The following is a 19386-nucleotide window of genomic DNA, read 5'->3' on the forward strand; positions in this document are numbered from 1 at the left end:
TAGTTCACAATCTCGGAATTCCTGTTTGTATGTGCTTGTCTGGTTGCAAATGTGATTGCCTGAGTTCAGTAACCAGAGTGAGTGAGATTCAAGAATTTCCATGCGAATGAATGCAACCCGAGCGTATACTACCGGTGTTTAGGAGGAGCATGTGGTTTAATTTGCTCAGTTTACTTTTCATATTATCATTCTGATATTGGTGCAGGCTCAAGTAGAATGTTAGAAACAACTTTTTTTATAATCTTGAAGAAGACACACAGTAAGCAATATTAAATAACTACTATACTTTTGTTTGGCATTCTTTAGCATGACAAGCTTCGAATTGTGCTACCATTCACCTAAACAAAATTCACTATTGTAGTGATGAGTGTGGTGTACATTTCTTGAAATAAATAGTTATAATAAGTTTTTTCTAGCATCTACTCACGAACTGCATAGATAGTTTTCAGTTATCTACTAATTTTGCCTGCATACAAGGAGCGCGATTTTGCAGAGTTGCAGTGGCCCTGTTTGCCTGTGCATAAGGGCAGTTTTTGCAATTAGATTTAGCATTTTTGCTTGGTAAAATCCCCACTCTAATTCCCACATTGAGTACTTATTTGTATCTCTTTTCAGGCCAATGAGAACCTGACCAGAAAATAAAACGACAATGCATTGCACCTTGTGCATACATTTTCGCTGTTGACAGTTCACCTCACGGAAAGAAGAAGCAAACCAAGGAATTGTTTCCCCCAAATGAGCCATCGCCTTTGATCAGGTAAAAAGGGAAAAACAACTGCAGAATCAGCTGGATGGTCTATAGTAATGCTTGCAGGTGCCCGCCGAATAGACATTGCCGTCTTTATATCTGCTAGATAGTATTGTGAAGAACATAGGACGAGAATACATAGCGCAGTTTAATATGTAGTGTCTGGTTGTTAGTGAGGTCTGACATATGATGGGCTTTACCGAATTTGAGAGAAATTTCAAGAATTATATCATGTACTAATTGTGATCTGATGCATCCGGTGGTACGTGGACCTGTAGGATGGATACTTGGCCGAGCTGGAGAAGCTGCAGGGGCAGACCGATGCGGAGAATACCCAGCACACGGAGTTTGGTAATGCACTGTCTGATGCTCCCAGTGCTCCCCTTTGTATACTAGGATTGATCCCGTGAGGAGTTTGAAATGCGTCATTTATTGCACATGCTATACTGTATTTTTCCCTTTTAGTGAGTTGAGGAGCCATGTATCTCGTACATTTAAGATTGATATTAACCATGAAGTATCATGATAGTACTGCAGTTTTATATTCTATATCAGGACAGAATGACTTTCTACTAAAATTATATGTTTATCATCTATATCTTGACATTACTGCAGCACCAAAATACACCATGCCTACCTTTGCTTGCTCAGTTAGTGCTCTTGCTCGTTAATTCATTGCACTTGATGCTGCCAGAAGTACTTTGTCCCTGTAACTTAATCTAGAACTTGATGCAAGCTATTTTCTTTCATCTTTGAGTCGATGTCTTATCAGAAGTACTTGTTGTTTCCCTGGCTCAGATTTTGCATTACATTTCTTTCATCTTTGAGTCGATGTCTTATCTTGTTTATGTATCACCAAAGTTAGCTAAAGATAATCTAACTTGAAAATGGGCGAGCAGGTGCATGGTGGCCAGCGACAAGCTCAGTGAGCAGGGATGTCGGTCTGCGAGCAAGAGCACGGAGCACCGACATGTGATGATTGGGGTTCACCCAAACCCACGGGTGGATAGTTGGGATACTGCTAGTGCGATGCTGTTGCTCCATGATATTAATATGAATATGAATCTGTTGTCTGTATGATACTGCTGGTCTTGCGATGGATGTTTTCTGTATGATATGAATATGAATCTGTTGTCAGTGTCTTTCTTGTATATATATCTGATTTCATGTATTCATGTGTTGATGTTTATATATTGTCTAATCTTGTTAGTATAAACCTGACCAACCCAAGAATAAATGGATCGTAAAAGGCTAAGGCTCAAATAGAGAAAGGCTGTAAAAATGATGAGGCCCAAAATAGAAAAAGGGTGCAAAAAGGCTAAGGCCCAAAACAGAAATGGACCAAAACAAAGGCCAATTCTTACGGTAAAAGGCTGGAATTGTGGGCTCGGCCCATGTAGAATACAGAATTGGACCGGGCTGATTTCGAATTAAGACGTTTTGGTTTCGTCATAATTTTGCCACGTAGGACTGCCACGCTGGACTCGGGGGCAGGTGCCCATGACGTTATGAGAATGTCATGCCGTCAGTGACATTTTAAAATGTCACAAAGCTCTACGACGTTTTCAAGTGGAACGTCTTAAGCAGTCACTGCTGACTCCCAGCTTTCGACGTTTTGAAAAGCGTCACCGTAACGTCACAAGTAGCCATTATTGAAGTTTCAGTGACACCTTATTTTTGTCAACTTATGGCAGATTTCTTGTAGTGAAATAGGCGGAAGGGCGAGGTCGGCGGACACCTGGGGGGCCCACACCACCACTTGGCGCGGGCCACCCCTGGCCGCGCCAAGGCCTGGTGTGGCCGCCCTCTAGCGCCTCTTCATCTCTCATCCAGACATCGTCTTCGTTACGGAGAAATAAGATCTTCGGCTTTTGTTTCATCCAATTCTGAGAATATTTCCTGTATAACTTTTCTGATATACAAAACAGCAGAAAACAGGAAACTGGCACTGTGGCATCTTGTCAATAGGTTACTTCCGGAAAATGTATAAAAGTGCAACGAAGTGTAAACAAAACATATATAAATTGGTGAAAAACAAGCATGGATCATCAAAAATTATAGATACATTTGAGATGTATCAAGCATCCCCAAGCTTAACTCCTGCTCGTCCTCGAGTAGGTAAGTGATAACAAAAATAAATTTTGAGGTGACATGAAGCCAACACAATCTTGATCAAGTTATTGTAAAAGCATTGTGAGCTAGGATCAAAGTACTCTAAACTTAGACATGAAAGGTATAATTCTAACAATAGAACTTAGCAACTATTTGTTTATGAGCATAGAGAAAACATAGCAAAGTGGTACTCAACATGTCCTTTATGAAGTAGCAAAACATAAATGACAGGACACCTTTAAAGTACAAAGGGTGACTAGATACAAGTAATTTAAGAACAAGTAATATCATAATCATGAATCAATCAATAATGAATTTCGGGACTATGCACATTATACTCAGAATGACAACTATGCTCTCTTAATTGGTGCATAAAGCAAGAAGATGAAGACTCAACATAAAAGTAAAAGAAAGGCCCTGCGCAGAGGGAAGCAAGATTACTCATGTGCTAGAGCTTTTTATTTTGAATGCAATAGGAGTGTTGAAAATATGTATTTTGAGAGGTATGCATGTCTATGTCAACGAATGGCATCAAATGATCTATCATCATGTAACACCCCTGTTCTGCTAAACCTAGATTAGGGTTTTGATTGTGCATCATTTCATCAGCATCATGATTTTCTAAGAAAATTGCACAAAAGGAAATGTTTTGAAAACCCTAATGGTAATTTGAATCTCCCTCTCTCCGCATTCAAATGTTCAAAGTATTTCAAAATTTCCAAAGTCAACATACATGGCACTTTGTAAAATGTTTGACAAGCCAGGTTATGTTGAAAGTTTTAGAAAGTTTGAAGTTTCAAATCAGTTCCAAAATGCAAAAGAATTTGGAAACAAAATAGAAAACAGAATTTTGAAATAAAGGAGAAAACCCTCTCTCTCTCCCTTGGGCCGCAGCCCAACTCTCCTCTCTCTTTCTCTCCACGCAAACAGCCCACAGGCCGGCCCAGCAGTAGCCAAATCAGCCCAGGGAAACCCCCAGGGGGGTTTTCGCAAAAACGTCATCGTCCCCGCCGATCCAAGCAGGTGCCTGGCACGCGCGCGGCCGCCCGATGGAGCCGGCGGCCAAGATCGACGCCGCCGCCCGCCGGCGACTACATAACCTGCTCCGCCGCCCCTCCAAACCCTAGGAACCCCAGTTTCCCCCTTCCCGCGCCGTCCTCGAGCTAACCCTAACCCTACCCGACGGTACTGCCGGTCGCCGCCGCCGATTCATGCCGTCTCCGGCCACCCCAAGCGCCGGCGAGCACCCTATGGCGCTCAGGGTGAGCTCCCCTCTCTCCTGGTCCCCTCAGCTTCCTCCCTCTCCTCCTCTAGCCCCGCCCTCGACGGGCACCTGTCCCGGCCGCCGCCGCCCATCATCGCCGGCCACGTTCCGGCCACCATTTGGCAGCGGCGCCGCCACCAAATGGTCGGCCGCGTCGAGCTGCCTCGTATGCCCCCATACACGCGCCCAATTTCGGCCTCAATCGGCCGATTGCTGCTCCGCCTGCGAGCTCAAGGTCGTGCTGGCGTCAGCATGACGTCAGCATGACGCAGTAAAGCCTTTTCTTTTTCTGTTTTTAATATTTATCAATTTCAGAAATCTGTTTAATTCATAAGTAATTCATTTTAAATCAGAAAAATATAAAATTATATATCAAAATGATCAGAAAAACATTTCCTAATTGTTTATCCATGTTTCATACATGCTTGAACCAATTAAATGTGGAGCCTTATTAGAGAACCCTAATACACCCCTCTCATATGGCGGTGTCCGATGCCGGAACCCCTTTAATCTGATGATGCATCTAGGGTTTACTCAATTCCATTAATTTGACATATCCTCATCTTTGAATGTGCATTGCATTATGCCATGTATTGAATGTTATTTGTATTTTTCTAGTGTTTGCTTCTTCGCGACCGATAGAGCACGAGTCTGAGATGACGAAGATCAACAATACCGAAGTTCAATAATTGTCCACCGACGAACAAGTCAAGCATGGGATCTTCGAAGATCCACATTGGTTTGTCAGGGACAAAGGCAAGCCCTAGCCTGGTTCATATATGATTTCGAAATGCTTTTGTTCTGGTTCCTACATATTGCATACGATTCAACTGTCTTTTTATCGATAGGTAGAGTTATCCTATCTATTGCATGTTTCACCCGTGTAGCCTCAAATACCTGATCCACTGCTCCTAGCATAACTAGGTTTGGCATGTGTGCATCGCTAGAGCCTTTATATCTTTATGCTTAGCCATGCTTAGTATGTTACGCTTCTACTCCGGTCTTCGGACTGGAGCCTTACAATGAAATGAAAATAGCATGACAGGTTGACGTGGTAAGTATAGAGATGTTGATAAACATGATTAAAGGCTCAGACGAGAGGCCACATTGGGATGTGGTGGGTTGTTTCGTTTCTGCCGACCCTAGGAACCGAGTTCTCGCCTCTTGAACCAAGACTGAGCGTACAACCACACGAGGCCCTATTATGGTACCCTCTCGACTCACTAACTTGCCTAGTAGATTCCATGAGTCACATAGTTTGCGCTTTACCTGGACATATGCATTGCATTTTGCTTGGGGGATAAGGTACATAACAGGTAGGTAAGCGTGGCCGTGGTGGCTGGGGGTTGAGGCCCCTGGGGAAACCCACCTCGCCTCACATCGTTAAGGACCGACTTCGGGACTTGACCCGTTACGGCGGAACAATCTTTAGTGCGTGACTCATGGTCTCGGCGACAGCAAGGTAAAGGTCGTGGTCAACCACTCTCTGCCGGCTTTCCAAGGAAGAGAGCTAATGTCTGGCACTAAGAATCGGTTGGCACGTGTGGGTAAAGTTGTGCACCCCTGCAGGGTTAAATCTTTTCGAAAAGCCGTGTCCACGGTTACGGACGACTTGGGAATGGATTCTGTGATCATAGACAACTTTAACCTGATCGTAAAACTTGGCAATCAATGTGTGTTTACGGATACCTTCTTCGGGTGTTGAGGGGGTGATCCGAGGGTAGTGGTTCGAGATGATGAAGATTGGTGGATACAAGATGATGATCAATAGAGATAGAGATGTCGCTCTCTTATCCCCTTTCAAAGGTTCTGAGTAGTCGAGCTTCTTCTCCCTCTTGTTTAACAAAGGAAAACTGGCTTTACGCAAAAGAAGCTCCACAGAAAGCCCGCATACCCGCTTTGCTAAAAGGTTGTACTAAGTCTTGCTGAGTCCCTGTACTCAGCTTTGCATGCTTTTGTTTCAGAAGAAGTCGCTCCAACAGATGGTGGTTTCTAGTCGACATCGACGAGTAGCTTGGGGTTACCAGGTGGCAGCCTGGAATCTATGGGCTGGGACGTCGCCGTTATGCTCCTGGCCTCTTAGGCCTTTTGCTATCTTGCTATGTCTAATAGCATAACTTCGCTTCCGTTGATTGATGAATGACAGGTCAGTGACCTCTGCTTGTAATACTTTGGATCTTCGCTCAGTTATGAGCTTGTATTACCTCTTTGAGTCGTAGAGTCACTGTTGTGTTACCGATTCTCTCACTGTAGTCTCTCGAGCTCTAGGTTAGGCTTATGCCAGACGAAGATCTGGTATTTGTCTAACCCTGATCCCGGGGGTGCCACACATCATCCTTTCATATAGTGACCTCAAGAGCAGCTCCCATGTAGTTCTCCAATGCACACCATTATTTAGGATCTCTCTCCAGTACATAATGTGCGGAGAATTATTTGTTTATTTTATATTTTATTTGGGATGGGCACCCAGTTGCCTTGCTCTTTTTGCAATATTATGGACCAGCACATTATGCATGCTAGACATAGAATGAAGTCATGAAAATACAATAAACCATTCAATACTTCCTCATGATTTAAGAACAAAACAGAAAACATGTAATAATGTTTGAAGGTTTGAAGGTAGCACACAAGCAATCCACTTTGGAATGGCAGTGAAATACCACATATAGGCATGTATGGTAGACACAGTTGGAAACTTTGGTTTTTAGTGTTTGGATGCACGAGTAGATCTCATACTCAGTACAGGCGAAGGCTAGCAAAAGACTGGGAGCGACCAACTAACAGAGCAATAATGGCCATAATCATGCATAGCGACAATACATTATTAATCAAAGCATAAAGTGATATTACAAGTCAAAAACTAAATAATCATAGAGGCTTTAGTTGACTGGTTTGTAGTCATAACATGCTGTAAACATGTGCCAAGTCAATCCAATATAGCATCAAAGGAGAATACCACAATATTATGCTTTGTATGATCGAAACAACACATGATACTTTCAATGGCACATTAAGAACTCTCAGATATTTGAGACAAGTCATGCTACAACAATAACTACTAAGCATATAATAAGAATAACATCCAACATGACATGCCAAAGTCTATGCCACAGTCTTAGACAAGCTTCCTTTTGCATCACTATAAACATGAAACATTTTACTCGTCTCCAACACAAATCAATTTATTTGAAACAAATATCATAGATAATAATCAATAAAGACCAGAGAGATAATAATACATAAATAAAGAAAACTAAAAAGCTCTGAACAAAATAAGAATGGAAAACCAAGAGCTAAACGCAATACTAGCAAACTAGAACACCAGTAGAACAATAAGAGCGAAAACTACAGTGTTCTATGCAATTAAAACGGAGTGTGTCATTCTCCAAAAAAATGCTGGGATCCAACCATATGCTACAACAAAAAAAACTAAACTAAACTAAAAACAAAAATAAAGACGCTCCAAGAACAACACATAGCATATGAAGCAATAAAAATATAGCGTCTAGAAAGATGACATGATGCTTTGTTGATGAAGAGGGGATGCCTTGGGAATCCCCAAGCTTTGACGCTTGTACCTCTTGGATATTTCTTGGGGTTACATGGGCATCCCCAAGCTTGAGCTTTTGTCCATACTTCATCTCATGACAGCATTGTTCTCTCCCTACACTTGAAAACTTCCTTCATACAAAACTTCACACAATTCTTATTAGCAGCATTAGTGTAATCAAAATAAACAAATCCACTTGGGTTCAGTTCTAACATATATCAAACATCCATTAAAACATTGGATACTTTAGAAACTTCTTCAAAAAGCTCTTTCCTCAAAATAACTCAAAAAGAAAGAGATTAAGAGGCAAATGCAAATAGTGACAGAAATCTGTCAAAACATAATAGCAGGTAAAGATCGATTTTTTTGGAAAATCTTCTGTTACTCAGATCGAAAAATGTTCAACTAACGAAAGTTAGATAATAACCTGGGGCATATCCTCAAAAATTGGAAGCTCAAAGCTACGTTCTGGCTGGGAATACGAATTTTTAATGTGACAACACAGAATCTGTTTCAGGACAGCAACTTCCTCAAATCTTACTTTCTTCCTATTAGATGCTATTTTTGGCACCAAAATGAAATAAAAATGATAAGGAGAGGTTATTACAGATTTAATAACTTACAAGACTCAACAAAAGAAAAATTACAGAAATAAACATGGGTTATCTCCCAAGAGTGCTTTTGTTTAACGCCTTTCAGCTAGGCGCAGAAAAAGAGCTAGCATCAAGTATTATCAAGTGAAGAAGCATAAACATCATAACTTGTTATAATAATAGAATAATAAGGTGACTTCTTTCTTTTTCTACGGAAGTGTTCCATACCTTTCTTGAGTGGGAATTGATATTTAATAATCCCATCTCTCATATCAATAGCAGCACCAACAGTTCTAAGAAACGGTCTTCCCAAAATAATTGGACAAGAAGCATTGCATTCAATATCCCAAACAACAAAATCAATGGGGAAAAAGTTATTATTAACCATAATAAGAACCTTATTAACTCTCTCCAAAGGTTTCTTTGTAGCAATATCAAAAAGATGAACATCCAAATAACATTGTTCCAGCGGTAGCAAATCAAGCATATCATAGATTTTTCTAGGCATAACAGAAATGCTTGCACCAAGATCACATAAAGCATTGCAATAAAAGCCATCTACTTTCATCTTAATGATGGGCTCCCAGCCATCTTCTAACTTTTTATGAATAGAAGCTTCAAGTTTTAATTTCTCGTCTCTAATTTGCTCAAGAGCATTTGTAATATGATTTGTAAAATCCATATTTATAGCACTAGCATTAGGAATTCTAGCAAGATTTTATAAGAACTTAACTACTTCGGAGATATTGCAATAATAAAAATCAAAGTCATTATTATAAAAGGTAAAAGTACTATTGTCTCCCATACTCCGAAAAATTTCAGCACACTTATTAGAAACAGTTTCAGTGGTTCTAGGCAATTTCGTAGAAGGAGTGGGGACGTTTCCTACACCAATTATTTTACCATTAATAGTAGGAGGATTGCTAGAATTTGAGGTTTCAGTATTACTAGTGGTGGTAATTGTACAAACCTTAGTCATATTCTTACTTCTAGCAATTTCATCTTCTCTTTCCCACCTACCATGTAATTCCGCTAACATCCTAACATTGTCACCAATTCTAACTGGAATGGCATTCAAAGTTTTACCTTCTTTAACATCATGAGGCATAACCTTTAATTTAATAAATTCAACATCAAGTGCAAGGCTATCAACTTTAGAAGCAAGAACATCAATTTTGCCAAACTTTTCCTCAACAGATTTATTAAAAGTAGTTTGTTTACTAATAAAGTCCTTAAGCATGACTTCAAGATCAGAGGGTGCACTTCTATTGTTGCTATAGGAATTACCATAAGAATTGACATTAGCATTACCATTATTAGAAGGATATAGGCTATAATTGTTACTACCAAAATTATTCCTATAAGCATTGTTGTTGAATTTGTTGCTTTTAATGAAGTTCACATCAACATGCTCTTCTTGAGCAACCAAAGAAGCTAACGGAATATTATTTAGATCAACATGAGCTTCCATTAACAAGCATAGACATAATGGTATCATTCTTATCACTCAAGGAGGATGTTTCTTCAACAGAATTTACCTTCTTACCTTGTGGAGCTCTCTCGATGTGCCATTCAGAATAATTTATCATCATATCATCAAGGAGTTTTGTTGCAGTCCCAAAAGTAATGGACATAAAGGTACCTTCAGCAGCTGAATCCATAAGTTTTCTTGAACAAAAATTTAGTCTTGCATAAAAAGTTTAGATGATCATGCAAGTAGTCAGTCCATGAGTGGGACAATTCTTTACCAAAGATTTCATTCTCTCCCAACCTTGAGCAACATGTTCATTATCAAATTGTCTAAATTTCATGATGTCACTTCTCAAGGATATAATCTTAGCAGGAGGATAATATTTTTGAATAAAAGCATCCTTGCATTTAACCCTAGAATCAATATTGTTTCTAACTAAAGATAGCAACCAATCTTTAGCTCTCCCTCTCAAAGAGAAAGGAAACAATCAGTTTAATAATGTCTCCATGTACATCCTTATACTTTTGCATCTCACAAAGTTCAACAAAATTATTAAGGTGAGAAGCTGCATCATCAATACTAACAGCAGAAAATTGCTCTTTCATAACAAGATTTAACAAAGCAGTTTTAATTTCATAGAAAGCTGCTTCAGGAGCAGGTGGAGCAATAGGTGTACAAATAAAATCATTGTTGTTTGTGCTAGTAAAGTCACACAACTTAGTGTTTTCAGGAGTACCCATTTTAGCAAAAATTAAAACAGAGCAACAGAAATAAAAGCTATAATAGAAACTAGTTTTTTGTGTGTTTTTGATATAATGAAGCAAACAAGACAAAGTAAAATAAAATAAACTAAGAAAAACAATAACAAAGAAAAGAGATTGGAGATGAGAGACTCCCCTTGAAGAAATCCTCTTTCTCCTCGGAAACGGCGACAAAAAAGTAGCTTGATGAGCGCAGATTGCACACTGTTGGAGAACCCCAAGAGGAAGGTATGATGAGCACAGTTGCAAGTTTTCCCTCAGTAAGAAACCAAGGTTTAATCGACCAGTAGGAGAAAGGCATGAGTTCTGAAGGTGTTGCTAACAAACTTGTCGCAGGGCGCACTACCGGCGTCAGCAACAACGTGGAACCTGCACACAACCCAACCAAAATACTTTGCCCCAACTTAGAGTGAGTTTGTCAATCTCACTGGTTTTGCTGAACACAAAGGATTAACTGTATAGTGAGGAAAGAGATGTTTGTTTGTAGTGGAATTAAAGAGAACAATGCTTGCAGTAAGTAAATAGAACATGATGATTTTATCAGGGTAAAAGAAAGGACCGGGGTCCACAGTTTACTAGAGGTGTCTCTCCATAAAGATAAATAACAAGCTTAGTGAGCAAATTACAGCTGGGCAATTAAGAGAATAAAGACCATACATGACAAGATGATTACTATGAGACTCGTTTGGGCATTACAACATAATACATAGATCGTAATCCAACTACGTCTATGACTAATAATCTACCTTCAGTTTATCGTCCAAACTCCTTCCAGTATTAAGTTGCAAGCAACAGATTATCGCATTAAGCAATATGTGTAAAGTAAACAATAGAATTATCCTTAGACAAAACATTGTTGTTTTCTCCGTGGTAGCAACAACACATCTACAATCTTAGAAGTTATTGTCACTAATCCAGAAAACTAGAGGCATGAACCCACTATCGACCATAATACTCCCTCTTGAATTCACAAGCATTTACTTGGCCAGAGTATCTACTAGCAACGGAGAGCATGCAAGATCACAAATAACATATGACAAGTATATAATCGATCTCAACATAGTATTCAATATTCATCGGATCCCAGCAAACACAACATGTAGCATTACATAAAGATGATCTTGATCATGATAGGCAGCTCACAAGATCTAAAGATGAGGCACAAATTGGAGAAGACAACCTTCTAGCTACTGTTATGGACCCGTAGTCCAGGGATGAACTACTCACGCATCACTTTGGAGGCGGGCATGGCGATGTAGAGGCCTCCGGTGATGATCTCCCTCTCCGGCATGGTGGCGGGAAGAGCTTCAGAACCCTCCCGAGCTAGGGTCGGGGATGGCGGCCGCGATGGCACTTTTCGTGGATGGAGGCTCGGGTGTTTAGGTTTTTCTCGAGATCGTGAATAAATAGGCGGAAGGGCGAGGTCGGTGGACGCCTGAGGGGGCCACACCACCCCTTGACGCGGGCCACCCCCTGGCCACGCCTAGGCCTGGTGTGGCCGCCCTGTGGCGCCTCTTCGTCTCTCCTCTAGGCTTTGTCTTCGTTACGGAAAAATAAGATCTTCGGCTTTAGTTTCGTCCAATTCCGAGAATATTTCCTATACAATTTTTTTGAAATACAAAACAGTAGAAAACAGGGAACTGTCACTGTGGCATCTTCTCAATAGTATAGTGCCGGAAAATGTATAAAAGTGCAACGAAGTGTAAACAGAACATATATAAATTGGTGTAAAACAAGCATGGAGCATCAAATATTATAGATACGATTGAGACGTATCATACACACAGATCTAAATGTGGTAGATCCGTTGACTAAAGCTCTCCCTAGAGGAAAACATGACCTACACCAGAAGGCCATCGGTGTTAGGTACATTACCATGTAATCTAGATTATTGACTCCAGTGCAAGTGGGAGACTGTTGGAGATATGCCCAAGAGGCAATAATAAAGTGGTTATTGTTATATCTTTGTGTTTATGATAAATGTTTGCATCCCATACTATAATTGTATTAACCGGAAACATTAATACATGTGTGTTTTGTAAACATAAATGAGTCCCTAGTAAGCCTCTTGTTAAACTAGCTTGTTGATTAATAGATGATCATGGTTTCCTGATCATGATCATTGGATGTTGTTAATAACAAGGTTATATCATTACGAGAATGATATAATTGACACACACCCACAATAAGCGTAGAATAAGATCAAGTCATTGAGTTCTTCTTGCTATAAGCTTTCGATACATAGTAACCTAATCCATCGACCATGAGAACGTGTAAATCACTTACACCGGATGGGTGCTTTGATTACATCAAATGCCACTTCGTAAATGGGTGGTTATAAAGATGTGATTAAGTATTCCGAAAGTATAAGTTAAAGCGCATGGATCAAGAGTGGGATTTGTCCATCCTGATGACGGATAGATATGCTCTGGGTCCTCTCAGTGGAATGTCATCGAACTAGCTTGCAAGCATGTGACAAGATCACAAGGGATGACATACCGAGGTACGAGTAAAGAGTACTTATCGGTAACGAGGTTGAACTAGGTATAGAGATACCGAGGATCGAACCTCAGATAAGTAAAGTATCGCGCGACAAAGGGAATCAATATCGTATTTCAATGGTTCATTTGATCATGAAGTAATCGTTGAATATGTGGGAGCCATTATGAATCTCTAGGACCCGCTATTTGTTATTGATCGGAGAGGTGTCTCGATCATGTCTCCATAGTTCGTGAACCGTAGGGTGACACACTTAAGGTTCGATGTTGTATAGTAGATTTGGAATATGAGATGGAAACTGAATATTGTTCGGAGTCTCAGATGGGATCCAGGAAATCACGAGGAGGTCCGGAATGGTCTAGAGAATAAGATTCATATAATGGAAGTCATCTTCCGGGGTTCGGGAAAACTTCCGGTGTTTTGACTGGAGCTTCTAGAAGGTTCTAGAGGGCCACCGGTGGTCCCACCACCCCCAGAAGGGCCACATGGGCTGAGGGAATGATGCGGGGGCCTCATGGGCCAGCTGCAGCAGGCTCAAGAGGCCCAACCGGCCAGCCCCAAGGGATAAGATCAAATCCCTAGATTTGAGGTGGGCGGAAGACTTAGGGGGAAGATTTCTTCCCCCCTACCATGCGCCGGCCCTAGGCATTGGTGGGTCTTGGGGGGGAACCCTAGCCACCACCCCACTTTATAAAGAGGGGAGGGGTGTCCGGCCATTGCCCCCTTCCCTCAACCCTAGCTTCCACCTCTCCTCCCTCCAATTTTCTCCTGCTCCGGCTTAGGCGAAGCCCTGCAGGAATTCTCCTCCACCACCACCACGTTGTCGTGTTGCTGGGATTCCGAGGGGATCTACTCCTCCGCTGCCCGCTGGAACAGGGAGAGGAAGGACATCATCGACACTGTACGTGTGACCGAGTACGGAAGTGCTGCCGGATTGCAGCGCCGGAAGGATCGGCTACATCAACCACGAGATATGATCTTGTTAAGGCTTTGGATCTACGAGGGTTAGTCTCTATTCTTTCTCGTTGCTCCGATCAGATAGATTAGAGCTTGGCTTTTCTAGAGATTGGATCTTGGTTTTACTCGTCTTTGCGGCAGAATTTTTTGTTGTGTAGGTGTCCCCTCTCCATGCCTTAGAGCAAGTATATAATAGTATAGCCAACTGCTAGCTATAAGTGAGTGTGCCATGTCATCTTGAGCCAACATAGAGCTACAATGTACCATAGTGAGTTATAAAAAATGCACTAGTAATACTTTTCCAACATATATATGGCCCATCTTTCAGTCTCACAAAGTGCCTACGAGAAATTGCTAGAGCCCACTCCCTATTGCCCTCCTCTCCTCTCTGCTCCAACTAGACAAGAATATTATTCGAGATATATTGTAAATGAGCAAAATGTAGGGAAGGAATCTTCACGGGGCGCTAAAGTCCTTTCTACAATATAGGTGCTTTGCATCGAACTGCTCTAAATAGTGATTAACTTGCACATCAACATATAACATCGTACACATTATTGATTATTCACAAAATCCTTTATAGAACCTATAAGCTGGCTGCATGTATGTGTTTGTTTTTAGGATACTCGTACACGGGTAAACCAAGTCATGTGGATCTGTTCAGGGAGACACACCGCAACAAGGACGACTGCTACTCCTCTGAAGTACAACATGTTCTGGTGAGTAAGCATTTATTGAGTTATCGCTGAAACAAAGTTTATACATTGCTTCATCTAACACCAATCTGTCTTCTGTCTTTATTGCTAAACAAGGCTGAGATTGAAGAAGAGATGTCTCAACCTACACCAGATGGAGAGCCAGGTTTTATCCGAGCTCCTTGGTAAGAGAGTAAAGAAACCTATGTTTCTTCAGAATGTGGGACTCAAGCACAGACCCACGCGATCAAATATAAGCACCCTAGCTGATTTACTGGAGATAGAGCGGAGGGGAAAAGCCAACCTTCAAGATCTTGTCGACTCCCACAGTGCTAATCTATTGGAGCTTAACATAAAGGTACATGAATCGAGAGAGAGGCAGGCTACCCTTGAGGCAAAGCTTGAAACGTTTACCAGGTTCGTGCGCGAGTAAACATGGTCAACTGGTGGTGCTATGGTGGACAGTTGAACTGTATTTTTGGTTGGTTGTCTTGCTTTGGTGCAAGCTAAACTGTTATTATTTTCTAGGAGATGAACTGTTATATTGATGGTGCGAGTATGCAGAATGAACTTAAGATCAAATGTAAATTGATGCATAGTTATCTAGTTATTATGTATGTAATTATTTTTGAGTGTTTATCTATTATTTATATGTAAGGCCGCCACAAAACGGCCGCTATTTGACACGCAGGGTTTGACAGGCTGAAGTAACGGTCCAGCTAAGATAACGAGGCCGGACGTTGTTTACGGGCCGACATTTATGGGCTGGTAGTAACAGGCCGGCTGCGATAACCAGGCCAGGCCATGCTAACAAGCCATTATTAACACACCAGCATTGATGGGCTCGAAGTCACAGGCCTTTTTTGCAATTCTATTTTGAGATGTTGCAGTAGTAATAACGGGCCGGGATAGTATGGTTGCGCATTTAGGCTGTTAAAAGGCCGGCTGTGAGTGGGACAAGAAAAGGACCACCGTAAACGGGTATGTCATTGTGGGCCACCAAAAATGGGCCATTCCCATACCGGACCACCACAATTGGGTCATCCATTAATGGGCTATTCCCATACCGGACCGCCACAATTGGGCCATCCATTAATGGGCCATTCCCATACCGGACCGCCACAATTGGGTCGTCCATTAATGGGTCTGTCGTGGTATCGTCACGGCATATGCCATAGGATGGCTTAAGTCCATGGTTCCGGCCTTGGCTAGCGGCGGTTTCCGGATGCGGGTATGGGCACAAGCGACACGGTGATGTACCCAGGTTCGGGGCCCTCGTATGGAGGTAACACCCCTACTCCTGCTCTAGAGAGTGTATGTATGAGTGAGATAGTACAATGGTGCTCCTTGAGCTGTATCCGGCTTGAGAGAGGGCTGGAGGTAGAAGAAGACCTCTCTCAGTGGTGCTAGTAAGAGATGTAGAATGATCGATCGTCCCCCGCACAGGAGGGGTAGTCCAACTTATATAGGCGCTGCCCACTTTACACAGAAGTCCCTATGACCTATTGGTCGGCTCCGCCGGCTCCGGCTTTATCGCTCCTTCCCGAGGCGCTGGCGTCACCGGCTGTTGAGGCATGTCCGTCCTTCTGCCGAGGTCAGCGGCGACAGGACGTGCCCAGCGACGTGGGCTGGCCGCCCACTGTCGGCGCTCGTAGCCTGCGGCGCGTGACGCAGGGGCTAGGCCATGATGGCATGTTCGCTGCGGGGCACTGTTGCTCTACAGTGCCCCCCACTTTACGGGACGTGAGGTCACCAAGTGGACTTTTGCAGCCGTATGACCTTTCCGGAGCCTTCTGCTGCAAGGATCACCAGCCTCAAGCCGGTCAGGGGAGAACCAGACCAAGCCGGACATGGCTTGTAGAAGCCGGCCCAGCCATAGCGCAGCCGACCATGGCTAGACCAGCGTAGACCTATGTTCAGTCGGCCCACCAGGCAGCCGTCCACAGCTCCAGCCGGCTGCTCCTCAGCCGGCCTTTGCCGCGGGCCAGCCGGCCTTTGCCGCGGGCCAACCGGCCTTGAGCCAACTGTTCCCAGTCTTTTGCCATCCCCAGGTTCTTCCCCCTGACATTAGCCCCTGAAGCTGGCGAGGTCCTGCGTAGAGAAGGACCTGGGCAGGTTTTTCCTGGCCGTTCATTGTTGTTGATCCCATGGATCCTGCTAAAAAGCATTTGAGGGGCCGGTTGGGAACTTCCTCCAGCCGGCTACGCCCTCGTTCGGCTTGCATCGTCCGGCTGCTCTCGAGCCGGATGCCGCTTCGTTTCCGTAAATTTGGTTTTTGCAAGTGTTGGAGATGTCTCCGCCTTGTTGATAAAGGTATCGGCCGACTTCGGGAAAGTGCGTCCGGCTCCGGCTTGGATGCGCCGGAGTCACCACCGCCTCGGGGCGCGGGCCACGACTTGACCGGCTCTGACGGAATATCTGCTCTGACGCTTCGTCTGGTCACGTCAATGTTCCCTCCGGATTCTCTGTGGTCGTGGCCGACGTGGCAGAGGAAGGTTACTAGTAACTGCCGGCGTGGTGGAGATCGTGGGCGCAGTTAATCCCACTCCGCCGCCCACGACCCCACGTCGTCCACTTGCCTGGCCTCCATAAATAGCGAGGGGGAGGCACCGAGGAGGCCCTCCGCTCACTTCTCCTTCTTCCTCACTCCAGCGCTCCGCTCATCGCTCTCCTTCTGCTCCTCTGCTCCCCCGTGCCCCGCACGAAACCACCGGTGAGCTCCGGCGATCTCCGCATCCGGACACGGTTGAGCTGCCCCGCCGATCCGCCGCCGTAGCGCAGCCGTTCCGGCGCCACGGGGGGCCGTCCGTCCATGTCGCGCTTCTCTCCGCCGCGCTCCTCGCCGCCATGCTCTTCGCCGCCACCCTCCTCGTCGACAACGGAGGAGATGGCGCAGCCGAGCGGGTCATGGGAAGGCTCCATCATCACCGACGAGGACATCGAGCGCCTCATCCGCATCCGCCGCATCCCGCCGGGGCTGGAGGCGCGTGCTCCGGCAGCGGAGGTGGTACCGCAGCCGGAGCCCGGTGACCGGGTGGTCTTCGCCTCCCACTTCGAGCGGGGGTTCGGGCTGCCGGCGAGCGCCTTCTTCCGCCACATCCTCGACTACTTCGGCCTACAGCCGCAACACCCGCCGGACAACACATTCGTCATGCTCAGCTGCTACGTAGCCTTCTGCGAGGGCTACGTCGGCTTGTGGCCCGACGTGGACTTCTGGAGCCGGCTGTTCTACATCAAGGCCCAGATCACCAACGGCCAGCTGCGAGCCTGCGGGGCGGCTTCACTCTACTCGCGCCCTTCGACGCCCTTCCCGAAGATTCTGACTGTGGATTCGGTGAAGAAGTGGCAAACCACGTTCTTCTACGTGAAGAACGAGAACCCGGCGTTCGACTAGGTCAACCTGCCGGAGTTCTCACTCGAGTCGCCCACCAAGCTCAACTGGGGCTACTGCTACAAGCCGGCCGACACGGAGGTGGAGGCCAACATGTTGTGGAAGCTCCTCCGGACTTATGTCACGGAAGAGCGGCTGACGGCCACCGACCTCCTCTGCTGCTATGCCGCCCGCCGGGTGCTGCCGCTGCAGGCGCGCGCCCATAAGATCTTCACATGAGCGGCCGGTTCGACCCGACCCGGACGTCCAAGTTGGAGCTCTCAGCCGCCGGGGTGGCCAAGCGAGTCAACTTCGTCTCCTAGGCCAAGCTGCCGGACAACTGGCAGTGGGGGATGGAACCCTTCCGCCGGGATGATCCGCCGCCTCTGGTAAGTTTTCCTTCGTGTTGAGCCGGCCCATTTCTGTTGCCGGCCGACTGCTACCTTTGCCGGCTTGCAGCCTGCCGATATCTTAACGCTTGTGCCGTTTGCAGAAGTTCGCCCGGCAGGTGGCCGAGGATGGCAACCTGGTGGAGAAGGTGTGCACGCCTGACCACATCGACCCGGCTGACCTCGCAGCCGGCAACGACGAGAGCCCGGAGGCTGCCGAGCAGGCCACCCAGGGGCGTGACGACCCACCGCCATCTCTGCAGCAGGAGGAGGAGGAGGAGGCGCCAACTTCTTCGGCGCCACTTCGCGCGGTCCCCCTATCGGTGAGTCCGCCTTCTGCCTCCTCCAAAGGGGCGGAAGCAGACCACCGCCCAGCTCGAGGCGGCGATCAAGAAGCAGCGCTGGATGGGCCCGAAGCCGGTCCCGGAAGCAGTCGGGTGAGTTTCTCTTCTTTTACTTGTTTGATTCCTTTTCGTTCCTCTTTTTCTCATCTTTCTTTTTGCTTGACCAATCTAGGGACGCTATCAAATTTACCAAGGGCCCCGGCTCTGGTCCGGCCTCTGGTGTTATATCACCGCCGCCTCTACAGCGGCAGAGGAGGGAGCCGACTCCGCAACCTCCGCCTCGGGAGCGCACACCGCCAGTCTTCCCGCCGCCTGCAACGGGGGTGGGGTCTTCTTATTCTGCACCACTGATACGTCCCCGACGTATCCATAATTTCGGTTGTTCCATGCTTGTTTTATGACAATACTTACATGTTTTGCTTGCACTTTATGATGATTTCATGCGTTTTCCGGAACTAACCTATTAACAAGATGCCACAGTGCCAGTTCCTGTTTTCTGCTGTTTTTGGTTCCAGAAAGGCTGTTCGGGCAATATTCTCGGAATTGGACGAAATCAACGCCAAACCTCCTATTTTTCCCGGAAGGCTCCAGAACACCGAAGAAGAGTCGGAGAGGGGCCAGAGGGCCACCAGA

General features: G+C 45.0%; 1 long non-coding RNA gene across 1 annotated transcript; it reads left to right on the plus strand.

Annotated features, from left to right (window-relative positions):
* Positions 1-289: 289 nt before the first annotated feature.
* Positions 290-1899, plus strand: LOC127323328 (uncharacterized). The gene is made up of 3 exons (XR_007865555.2): positions 290-757; positions 815-1099; positions 1648-1899. It is a non-coding gene; the product is annotated as an uncharacterized lncRNA (long non-coding RNA).
* Positions 1900-19386: the final 17487 nt, after the last annotated feature.

Source organism: Lolium perenne, chromosome 2 (assembly GCF_019359855.2).
Source record: "Lolium perenne isolate Kyuss_39 chromosome 2, Kyuss_2.0, whole genome shotgun sequence".
NCBI classification, from domain to species: Eukaryota; Viridiplantae; Streptophyta; class Magnoliopsida; order Poales; family Poaceae; genus Lolium; species Lolium perenne.